This window comes from Pteronotus mesoamericanus, unplaced genomic scaffold, assembly GCF_021234165.1.
Source record: "Pteronotus mesoamericanus isolate MK-2021 breed Mesoamerican mustached bat unplaced genomic scaffold, CSHL_Meso_final scaffold_476, whole genome shotgun sequence".
In the NCBI taxonomy this organism is placed as follows: Eukaryota; Metazoa; Chordata; class Mammalia; order Chiroptera; family Mormoopidae; genus Pteronotus; species Pteronotus mesoamericanus.
Window position 1 is genome coordinate 778,253 of NW_026555318.1, and position 12,013 is coordinate 790,265.

Genomic DNA, 12,013 nt, shown 5'->3' on the forward strand with positions numbered 1-12,013 from the left:
TCGTGTTTACTTGGTTGTTTTAATGGATGAATGCACCTCCCCAATCAAGATAATGAATATAGGTAGCCACCACCCTCAAAACTTTCCTCACACCCACAATAATCTCTCCCTCCTCCCCTCCCCATCCATCGATCTGCTCTGTGGTTGTATTTTAAGGTTAAAAGTTTGTTTTTTAACACCCCTCTTTTTTGGCTATCATGTAACCTTTTGTGGCGAGAGCACCAGGAGTCATCGAGATCCATCATTCCTGCCCCCTCCTCATAAGACGCTCCACCCTCAACGCCTTCTCTTCCCCAAACCCCCAGGCAGGGTGGGTTTGTCCCTGCCCCTGGGCTTGGGAGAGGCTGAGAGAATTTGAGGGGTAGGCTTGGAGGTGGGGAAGTTATAAAGGCCTAAATTTTCTGTTCTCATTTTAACAAGAAAGAAAGAAAGAAAGAAAAAGAAAGGCAAGATCTAGGTTGATTCTTCAGGGAAAGGGCTATTTCTGTAGTAAGAGGCCCAGCAGGCAGGAGTCACCTTCAGGAGGACAGGCGGGGGCCAGGGCAGAGATTTGAGGGCAGGATGGCAGTCCTTCCTGCCATCTCGCCTCCGCTCCTGCTCCTCCTCGGTCCTGCCTCGGGGCCAATGAGGAAAAATGCCCTTTCCCCTGCCCCGTATCTTCTTTCTTCCATCCACCTCTTCGCTGATTGAGCTAAAATTCCACTTCTGGGCTTTTTGGCTTCCTTCCCCCCAAGAGCGTGCACCCTTCTTTGCCAAGGCCCCTCTTCCTCCTGATCACCCATTTTTTCCCCTCCTGTCCCATTCCCGCCTCTGGGGTCCCTTCGGCATCTGCTCCCACTTCACCTTCGGTTGTTACCACCCTTGCCAGCAACGTGCCTTTTACAGGTCAACAAAATTAGCGACAGGGGGCAGAGGGAGGGGCGGGGGCCCAGGGGTGCTAAGCTCGATGGCCTTGAATGCGGCTGTAGCACGGAGTCCGGACGCCTGTCATTCCAGGGCTAAACAGTGACAGCTGAAGGACCTGCGCTGGCGTTGGGGGCTGGCGGGGGAGGGCGGGTGTTGCGGGGAGAGGGATGGACTGAGAAAAAAGACGGCCAGTCCCCTCAGTGGCCTGAGCACCTGGGTGGGGGACCCTGACTTTAGAGGGGGTGTCCCATTGCGCACCCACCTTCCCAGGCTGGGAGAGCTTTCTTGAGCTCAGAGGGAAGGGGGAACTCAGGCAAGGGGGGGTTCCCGGGCTTTCTTCTTCGTGTGAGGGGTCTTCCTATGGAGCCACTGCCTCCAGGGCAAGGATGCCTGAAGGAGAGGGTTTCAGGAGGTCCGCAGGACCCAGGTATCCTAACTCCCCAGCCCTCAGAAAAGCCGGAGCCCCCGACCTGCCGAGTGGCTCCCCCTTTCCTCCCCACCTGAATAAGCCGGTCCGCCCACGCCCACCCGACGGAGGCTCAGGGTGGGGCTGGGCCGCAGCTCCCCTTCCCGGGCCCCGCCCCCGCCCCGCCCCCTCCCGGGCCAGCCCAAAGCCGCCGTGCTCCGGAGCGCAGCGAGAGCAGGTGGCCGCTGCGGGCTCCGTCTCTGCCCCGCAGGTAAGTCAGCGACGCGGTCTGGTCCACGCGGAGGACCTCGAGGGCAGGACAGGAGGACAAGGCAGCCACTTACACCTGTCCTGTGTCCTTGTCTCAAAACTGGGGGACTCCAAGGGACAGAGAGGACATCCCTATCAGCTCTGTGCTCCTGACGCCCAACATCTAGTGGGTGGGACTAAACTCTGGGGAAGTTTAGAAGGTCCTGGCTGTTTATCCCTGATGCCGGGGCCGGCTCCGATGGATAGGCAAGGGCAGAGCTGGGCATTAGGCACACAGTTTTCTGGAGGAGAGCAGGTTGGGCTTGGTGACTGCAGGGCTCTGGGTAGGGGACCTCATTGACTAGCGTGCCCCATGCCTCATCCAAGGGCAGCACCCTCCCAGCCCCCACGTAGAGAGGGATGGGGCAATCCAAACAGCTTCTGTTCTATGTGCAAATGAGGCGAGGACCAATGCACAGCTGAACTGGGGCCGGGGTTTTCTGCTGAGCTCCGGAGCCCTGCATCACTCATTTACGCCTGGGTACAGGTATGCGGCCTGGGTACAGGCATGCGCGGGCGAGGGGCATGAGGGAGCAGGAGCTGTCCAGACTGCCTGGGGGCCCTGGAGGCCTGGGAACTGATTAGGTTTTTTCTGTGTCCACGGCTCAGAGCCACATGGGGGAAGGGAGCAAAGTGGGGTGGGTTTGTACCCTCTGGGTTGGAATTTGGGCTGTAGAAAAGGCATCCTGCTTCCCAGAACTTGAAGGAAGGCTTCTGGAAAAGGAGGTCCTGCTTAGAGCTCTGAGTCACAAAGCAGAGTCAGACTTTGGGCCTCGCTGCTGGGTTGGGGTAGAGCGGAGGACCCGGACTATAAAGCAGAGGGAAGTCAGCATACTGCCACGGATCCAGCCAGGGCCACGCTGACCTTCTAGAACATCAAACCTACAGAGAGACCACATCCAAACTCAGGTGGGAGGGCTTCCTGTGTCTAATTCCTCTACTCCCTGTCTCCTCCACACACTATCATTGTCAGGAAGTTCTTTCTCATGTCTGACCTTCATCCCTTCTGCTTCTGTGCCACGTCCTTGCTTCTGGAAGGCAATGTGCTATTATGGAAACAGTGGGGGCTTTGGGGTCATTTAGACTTCAGTTCTATCACCTCTACCTACTGTGTGACGTTGGACAAGTTACTTAACCTCTTTGCGTTCACTTCCCCACCTGTAAAATGGGGATAATAATAGAACCCACCTCATAGGGCGGCTTCAAGGATTAAGTGAGAATACGCCTGTAGAGTGCTGAGCACAGTGCCTGGCGCCTGGTGAGGGCTCAACAAGTATAAGTGTCCCCTCTTGTGTGGGACAGCAAAGCCGATCTGCAGGGGGCGGGGGTGGGGGGTTGGAAGTTTTTTTTTAAACTTGGCCGGGGAGAGCGCCGCCCTTCGCCACCGCCAGTCCCTCAGCCCCGCCCCTGCCGTCCGGGATCTCTGCTGGGCCTGCCTGCGTGCTGCCCAGGGCCCCTCACCGCCTCACCTCTTGGTCACCCTGTTTTTGTCTGCGGTGAAGAGAGTGTCCGCAGCAGGGCAGGGACCGGTGGCAGCAGGAGCCCACTCGGGACTGTGCTTCAGGGGAGCACACTGGCTTAGATACCCCGCTGAAAAAACATTCTCTTGTCATCACCTCCCCGCCCTCCCCACCGCCAGGAATCCGCAAGGTGGAATCAAGCTGCACTTCTTCCAGGAGAGACTGAAAGTCCCGTTTGGGGACCGTCCAAGCAGCCCTCCAATGGAAGGGCAGTACAGCCCCTGACCTGAGGGCTGGAGGCTGCTGGGGGAGCCGGGTCTAGAAGGCACCACTGAACCTGGGCAAGGGAGGGGTGCCTGCGCCCTGACTGGGTGCTTCTCCGGCCACCGCCCTCCCTGCGGGGTGAGGAATCAGCCAGGCCAAGGGCAAGAACCTGTTCATCCCCTTCAAGACCGCATTCCCCATACTTGTGACTCTGGGGCCCTGCCCAGATGGTCACCAGCTTGCTCCGAGCTCACGCAAGCCTCCCCCCGGGCCTGTTCTCCTCCCGGCAGCGTGTGCCCCTAGGTGTGCACCCCAGACCTGGGGGGTGACTGGAGACAGCTAAGGGACAGCTGTTTGCAGGGCATGAAAGTGGAACTAGGATGTGAGGCCGGGTGTCCACATACGCGCAAGTGAGTCCTTTGTCGTGCAGAAAGGAGCCGGCAGTAGGAAGGGGCGGGGTGGCAGGGGCCAGGGTGGAGCTACTTCTCCCTCCAGAGCATTGTCCTCCTGCAGGACTCCGCGGAGTCAGAGAAATCTAGGTTGGAACCTGGTCTTCCAGGCCGTTATGAAAGTACATTTTAATGAACAGTTGGTTCGCTCGATGTGTAACTTTTAAATATTTAGGTACGTGTATGTGGGCCCCCATTTGTCCTCTAGTCCCAGGCCCTGCCAATGTTAGGGGTGGGCCCAGCAGTACCTGTGACCGACACAGCTATTTGGTGTATTCCCTTCCCACGGGCTGTCCCCGAATGTAGTTGTGCTCCTGTAAAACAGGACGTAGGACACATCTTCCGGGGACCAGGAAGGAGTTTCAAGGTGAAATGGAGACTGTCAGCTGTCACCAACAAGCAGTCCCCCCTTGGGCCTCCTGACCTCATTCTCCACCCAAAATTGGGACAGTTTTTAAAAATGTCCTGTGATGCTTAAGAGGGAAAGATGGGCAGGAGGGAGGTTGCTTGTCTTCTGCGTGTGGGGTGGGTGTGGGCAGGCACTGGACCCAAGGAGCAAGGAGGGAGCTCGTGGGGCCCCAGCAGCAGGAAAGACGGAAGTTAGACTGGGGGGTGGTCCAGGCCGGACCCCACCATCCCTCCAGCTGCCCTTCGCACAGAGAGGTGGGCCTGTGTCTGACGTGTGGGTCCTCCTGTAAGTGTGCATTTTGGACCTTGGATGGGGAAGAGCGTGGGGGGCAAGCTGGCCAGGCGGCGGGAGTCACCCCTGGTGGGGACAAATGACCTGTCAGTCTTGACTGTAGTTGAATGCCCTGTGGCACCCGGACACACCGTCTGTTCAGAAGAGAGACGGGCAGTGTTTCTGTGGCCGTCTCTGAGCTGCTCCATTCCAGCCGGGCTGTTTGAGGACCTCCCTGCGCCTCGGCCTCCCTAGTGCCGGGAAGTGCGTGGTGGGACTGGACACGCACACATTCAAACAGGCGCCCCCACACAACACTCGCACTCAGACCCTCACACAGCCAGGCACACATGCCACCTACACAAACACACGGGTGTCGCTATATACAGTCGCCCCCCAAACACGGCTCCAAGCGCAGTCTTGGGAAGGGACCCCCCGCAGACCCCCCTGCATGTACACTTTGCAAGCCCCCGAGCCTTCACCACAGTCACAGTCTCACTTTTCCCCATTGGTGACTTTTCATTCACCTTGGGTGACCCGCCAGCTCAGTGGCCAGGGGCCAGATGCCTGCAGTGGTTCAGTGTTGGGGACAGAAGGCAGCAGCGCTGCCCCGCTGGGACTCTTCGCACACCCCACGGGCTTGGTGTTCGGCACCTCTGCTCCCCCGGGTCTCATGGGGGCCTCTGCAGGTCCTGAGTCTCTCTCAGTCCCTCTGCCCGGTGTCGTTCTGTGAGCCTCTTGCCGCCTCAGCCTGTAAGCGTGTCTGTCCTGTACCTCCTGCGTGCTCTCTGCTCGGTTCTTCCCCTGTTCCTATGCCTGTCAAGCTCTGTTTGTCTCTCCTCTCTCCTTGAGTGTTTTTTCTTTCCTGTGGGTCTTTCTGTCTTCATCTAACTGAGACTCTTGTGTGTGTGTCTCTGTCTGTCTCCCTGATTTTCGGTGTGAGTTTCTGCCCTTTCTGGCGCGCGCATGTGCGTGCGCGCACACACACACTTCCCTGCTCTCTCCTGTCACTCAGCTCTGTCTCTGTGTGGCATCTCTCAAGTCGGCCTTTCTGTGTCCATATTTCTGTCTTTCCCTCCGTCCACCTCTGCCTCTGAGTCTGGGTGTCTGTCTCCTCGTTCTCTCCCTGTCTTATTCTCGCGAGGGGTCCCAGAGGAACAGGACAGCCAAACATCTCAAAGTGTAGAAGAAGGTGGCAAAGCCTCAGGGAAGAGGGGCTGCCATCATCTCTGGGCCCCTCCAGTGCCTGGCAAGGAGTTGGGGAGAATATCAGCCTCTGGAGGGGACAGCTGTTGATCCACCTCCCCCAGCTCCTCTGCTGAGAACTTAAGATCTTGGGGGCTTTGGCTCCAGACTCTGAAATGTTGATCATTGGCGACAAGGCCTGGGAGCAGGGCTGGGGGTTCAGGGTGATGCGGGAGAGAGCCCCTGACTTTCTGGTTGATCTGAGTGACGAGCTCAGAAGAGGCGTGAACCTGAGTGGGGCTGAATTGACACTTTTCTTTTTCCTCGAAGCAGCCAAGCTCAACGCACCCACCCCAGCCCCAGCTTCCTGCTCCAAACCACCACCGTGCTCCCCACCCCGTTCCAAACATTTCCGCCAACTGCCCCTGGGCTGCGGGGCCTGTTCAAACAGCCTCCCCACCCTCCTCCGGGGCTTCCGCGCCTCCGCAGGCCTCTCCTCGCTGCCATGGCTCCTTGCACAGGAGCGGCTGTGTTGGCTGTTTGTTTGACTAAGGTTTCCTTGGGTGGGGTGAAGACCAACTCCACTGATACTTCTCTCCACCTCAGATGCCCAGGCAGGGGGCCAGACCAGCCCTGCCACGCTCCCTCTGCCCTCACCGCCCTCCCAGAGGCCCCCCCGCAGGCCTCTCCTTCCTCCCCAGGCCCCGACTCCCCTGCTCTCCTGCCTCAGGTCTGTCAATTTCTACAAGCAGGATGGGGGGTCCGAGTCACACCCCCGCACACACCCACCTCGTCCCTGGCCTAGGGGCGGGGACATGCTCAGGGAAGGTGCTGAGACCTGGGACCCTGAGCTTCTCTAGGGGACCCCAAAGAGGAACATGTGGTGTGTGGTCTTTGAAATGTGAAGTGCAGGAGGAGTCTGCCCACCTCTCAGAGGCTTGAACCAGCAGATAGCGAGGCTGGCAGAGGAATAGTTCCCTAATGAGCGAGATGCCCCTCCCAGGATCTGTCCCAGAAGACCTCCCTGGTCCCCAAGGGTCCTTTCATCCCTGGGTTTTGTGTGGCACTGGACTGTATACAGAAGTGTCTCGTCCCACCCTGTGGACATCGGGAAAGGTAACAAATGCCCATTCAGACAGAGCCTGACTCTCCCCCAGGCCTCCTTGGTCCCCACAGCTGGGCCTCCTCCGCAGGCCCAGCAAGCTGCTCCTTGGGCAAAAAGAACTCCGGGCCACAGCCACGTCCTGCCTCTCCCTGCGGCTCCCCTTCACCCATGTCTCCTCCCTCTCCAACGGCCTGTGAGGGAGATTCCCGTCCCCACTTGCACTTCTGGCTGGGAAGGGAGTGTGGGAGCAGGTAGCATTCTATGACCTCGTTCTGAGATCTGTTGTCCTAGTTAGCAGCTTCCTGAGGGGAGAGGGACACGAGAAGCTTTTAGAGATGGTTTCAACCATTTGGGTGCTAAGTGGGAATGAGACTGTCCCCAGGTTGAGGCTGGGGACAGCTATTCCCAGTCTGTGGGACAAGATGTGGGGGCAGAGAGGCCAGAGAGGGAATCAGGAAGTTTCCCCAAATAGCCTGGCCAGGAGCCAGCCCGGCCCGGGGTGGAGGGGCAGTCCAGCTGGGGGGCAGCTGGCCAGCTGGCACGTGGGCCTGGACCTTGGGCAGCTGGGCAAGGGGCAGAAATGAAGCAGGACTGGTACTGTCTCCTCTTTCCTCTCCTGCCGAAATGGGCTTCTCTGGAAGCTGGTGTCATGAGTAACGGCAAGATAGAGCTAGAAGAGTGTGTCTACTCCCCGTTCCTTTTCTCTCTCAGGGGCCCTTGTAAAGCCCCCACCCCTGCTCCTGCCCCTTCACCCCGATGACACTGATTTATTTAGTCATTCACTCGTCCAATATGTATCGAGCGCCCACTGCGTGTTATCCTCGCCAGGCCCTGTGCTGGGAATTCAGGAGGAATAAGACGGGGTGGATGAGAAAGAATACCAGCAGGCCGGAGGGAAATCTACCTGAAGGAGGGCGAAGAGGGAAGGTATGGGCCCTGAGGAGGGGAGGGGAGCCAGGAGGAAGAGAGCGCTCCAGGGAGAGAGGACAGTGTCGGGGGCGCTGTGAGGGGAGGCAGAGCCTGCTGCGCTCCAGGGAGAGACGGAGCCTGGTGTGGCTGGCGCGTCCCAGGCAAGGCAGGGCGGGACACAAAAACAGATCTGGGACGGAGGGTATTTTGACCTGGAGAGTTTGACCCCAAGGATGTTTTGAATGCAAACACTTTAAACCAAAACATACCAACACTGGAGGCTTTTTTAGAAAGTGTTTTCCAGTCTAAATGCTATTCATCCAACTTCATTCCTTGATCAGATTTCCCCCCCTTTTTTTTTCCCCTCTATGGCACAGTTAAACAAATTACCCTTTTTATTTCATTCCATTTTAATTTTACTGAAATTATTTTCCCTGGCATCAATTCTATATAAATTTTGGTGCCAAAATTCATTGATCAGTTTGACATCGATCAGACTTCCCTGGCCCGTAGTGTCTGTCTGGTGCAAGGGACCAGGTAAACGCTTCAATTTTGTGAAGTTTAAATTAAAAAAAAAAAGATTTGTGGTCGAGATTGGATTCTTCTGTCAATAACTCATCAATAACAAGTTTTCTTGCATCTAGTTCTAACCATCTTCTATCTGGGTCTAACCAATATCCTTAGGCACAGAGTTGTATTTATATCTCAGTTAACCTAGGGGGGAGGATCTAGTAGAAAGGGTGGCCTGGGAGAGAAGGCTGGGGTGGGATTCTCTTAAAGCAAAGGACAAGCCTTTCGAGGTTTTCGGCAGGAGAGTGACACAATCAGATTTGCCTTTTTAAATGACTCCTCTGCCCTGGCTGGTGTGGCTCAGTAGGTTGTGTGCAAACTGAAGGGTCGCCGGTTCGATTCCCAGGCAGGGCACATGCCTGGCTTGTGGGGCAGGTCCCCAGCTGGGGGCATGTGGGAGGCAACTGATCAATGTATCTCTCACACATTGATATTTCTCCTCCTCCCTTTCACACTCCTTACCCCTCTCTAAAAAAGTACATAAATAAAACCTTTAAAAGGCCCCTCTGGTCATGTGAAGAACAGCCCGGGAGGCAGGAAGTGGGGAAGCAGAGGCAGGGAGGCCAGTCGGGAGGCTGTCGCACCAACCCAACCACAAAGCGAAGGGAAGGGACTGAAGAAAGATCGGGCAGGTAGGAAGGGCAGTGTAATTCCTGTCCCACTCCCCAGGACCCCAGCATAGCCCTCCCCATGTGCCCAGAGTGACCGCCATGTCCCCAGCTCCTGCCCTGCCCTTCCTCAAGGCCCCGGGCACCCCAGAGTCTGGCCCCTGGAGTTTGCACAGGGTAGAGACCAAGAACTGGGGTGTTTTCCTTGGAGCTCCCTCCCAGTCTGTCCCCTGATTGCGTGCAGCTGAGGGTCAGGGTCAGGGATGCCCCGCTGAGGTGTGGTTGGGGGCGGCCCATGGATCTGCACGTGGCTGGAGCGGCCAGGGCGGCTGCAGAGCTGGCAGTGAAACAGACCCAGACACAGGGCGCTTGTCTGGCCCCTGGCTCCAAGCTCAGGGTGTGACCCTGGGCAGGGGTACAAAGAGGCCTCTGTCAATGCGTGCAGGGCACAGAGCCCACCTGGGCCAGTCCAGGCGCCTGAGGAGCGAGGGAGGTGGGCTTGGGGGTGCTTCAAGAGAGAAGGCTTGAAGTGACACGGACCTGAGGTTTGGGTGTCAGTCAGGGCAAGCCACTTCCTCTCCTGGACCCTCAGTCTCATCACCTGTAAATGGAATCTTAATCCCCGTCTCCCAGATCTGGTGCATCACCAGGACCCCCTTGAGTGACTGACTAAAGCATCACCTTCCTAGAATCACATATTTTTAAACGTTAGTTAACAAACACAGTTATTACGTCGTGCCTGCTTATGATTATTGATTCATTTCATCCCCGTAACGACCCTTAAGGTACTCTAAGATAAGGTACCATTTATCCTTATTTTACAGATGGGGAAACTAAAGCATGGAAGTGGCCAAGGTCACACAGGAAGTGGCAGAGGTAGGATTTGAACCCAGGCAGCAGCATGGGTATTCTGTGATGCTTCCGTAAAGGAGAGGGTGGGCAAACCTTCCTTCCGCGGGCGGCGAGGCACCTGAATGGGGAACCTGCTTCTTCAGCGGGGATGGAGCTGCACTGCAAAGTCTCCCATCCCAGGCCCCGGCCCCCAGGGCAGGGCTCGGAGTGCAGTGTGAGGGAGGGAAGTCAGTCTTCAGGAAAGGAGTTCAGGGACCAGAGACCCAGGGCAAGGGGGTGGAGCAGAGACCTCGAGGAGCAGGCCATAAGCCCTTTGGTGCAGGAGCAGATGTGCCCAGGGGAGACTGGGGCAGAGCTGGTATTCCTTCAACAGCGAGTCATACCCTGTGGGGCACCAGGCTTTGTGCCACATACTTGGGGGAACCAACCTGACCCCTGGGAGCCGAGGGTCTGGCTGGACTTGAAGCGTGGACATGGGACAGAATGGCAGGGGACTCAGGCAAGGGCCTGAGGGTAGTGGGGGAAGAGTCCAAGCTCACAGCAGTGGGGACTTTCAGGCTTCGTTATAAGCCTAGGCACCTGTGCAGAACTTGATTGGCTGAGAAAGGAGGCGGGGCCTCCCCCTGAGGGGGAGGGGGTGGAACTGTGTGCACCGAAGCTGCAGGGGGTCCTGGTGGGCGTGGCCGGGATCCTCCGGCCGAGTTCTCTGAGCTGGGACGCGTTCTCCTAGGCTAGTTTCTAGACCTGTCCACTCTTCACGGTGTCCTGGGCGCTTCTTAAAAGGAAGACGCTGGGCCACACCCCACCGCTGAATCCTAACCGCTGGGGTTGGGGCCCAGTCCAGGATCCCTCTCAAGCTCCCCCGGTGATGCTCACAGGACCAGGCACTTAGGAGTCCTACAGGGCACTGGGGTTCTCACCCTTTGCACGTCGGAATCACCCGGGCAGAATTTAAAAGCCCCAGGGACCAGGCCACACCCCAGACTAGTTCTGTCGGAATCGCTGAGGAGGCACCAAAATCTTCCAAGCTGCCCAGGTGATTCCAGAGAGCAGCCACGGTTGAGAACCCTCTGGTAGGTCTCTCCTTCATGTCGGCCAGGTCTGAGCTAACTGTCTCCTCCTCAGAGAGGCCTTCTCTGGCTCCTCGTCCTCCTTGACCTTGTGTGTTTGTTTATCTGCTTGTTACTGTGCCCAGCATCCCTAGAGTACAGGCTCTGTGAGGACCTTCAGGATCTTTGTTCACTGCTGGATCCCCAGGCACAGAATGGAGGGCCTGGCATGCAGTAGGCATTCAACAAATGTTTATTCAGTGGGTTTACTGAGCCCCTACTCTGTGCCAGCCACAAAGGGAGACATTCTCCCTATAGTGTCTCAGTTCTTCTAACAACCCTATGAGACAGGCACTCTTGGGCCCGTTTTACAGATCAGAGAGGTGAAGCACCTCGCCCAAGGTCTGATGGCTCCAGAGTCCCCGCCTGGGCCTGAGCTGCCTGCCTGCCTGCCAAGGCCCGGGGCAGCCCTGATGTGGGAGGCCGCCCGCAGCCTGGAGGCCAGACCAGGGCCCGCAGGGCTTGGGCCGTGTTGAAACAGCCCGCCTTTGGGGCCTTTCTGGGAGCCTCTTGGTTAGTTTTGAAAGGCCTTCTTCATGGCCTGCAAGGGCTGAGTGCTTCCACCCGCCGGACCTGTTTGAGAGGAGAACTCCTTGATGTGGTTAGCAGCAGCTCCCTGGCCAGCAAGGGGGACCATGGCTGCCCCACCATCTTCCTCAGCCAGTGGGCTGGGAGGCTCTCCCCTCGCTCCGGCCCCAGGTGACCCCGGATTCTCAGAGTCATCCTCAGTCTCCCCCTGCCCCCATCCTTCTGAGGTTAGGATGGGGTAGGTTCACTTTCTGACGCAGAGGAAGGGGAAAGGTCCCAGAGGTCTGGTGGGGTCGGCGGGGGTGGGAGGATTCTGCTGGACAAGCTAACTAAATAAAAGCATGAGGAAATGAAGGGTGGGTCAGGGAGACTCAAAGATCTTAACTTCCACAGGGTTGATCCTGGCTGGTAGTCAGGGGCCTCTCCCAGCCTCTTCTAAATGCAGCCCTTTAAGTAAAAGGGAAGGTGGCCAAGGTCCCAGTGAACACCCCTGGGCTGTCAGCCTTTCCCACCCCTTCCGTGGGGCAATGTGGGGAGGTCCCCCAGTAAGGTGACTACCTTCTAGGCTGCTGTTACTGTAGGTGAGCTTCCGTAGAGGAGGCCACCCTTGCTGGGGGCACCTCAGTCCCCAGCCTCTCCTGCACCACCCAGGCAGCTCTGCCAAGCTGGATGAG

The 12,013-nt window shown here is 57.5% G+C and overlaps 1 protein-coding gene across 3 annotated transcripts in view; it reads left to right on the plus strand.

Moving 5' to 3' along the window:
• Nucleotides 1-1,534: 1,534 nt before the first annotated feature.
• ZNF385C (zinc finger protein 385C) overlaps nucleotides 1,535-12,013 on the plus strand; it is a 50,696-nt gene continuing 40,217 nt past the window's right edge. For all 3 annotated transcript variants that reach the window (XM_054593810.1, XM_054593812.1, XM_054593811.1), the window contains exon 1: nucleotides 1,535-1,583. The gene's annotated coding sequence lies outside the window, so the exon portion shown is untranslated. The remainder of the gene's footprint in view (nucleotides 1,584-12,013) is intronic.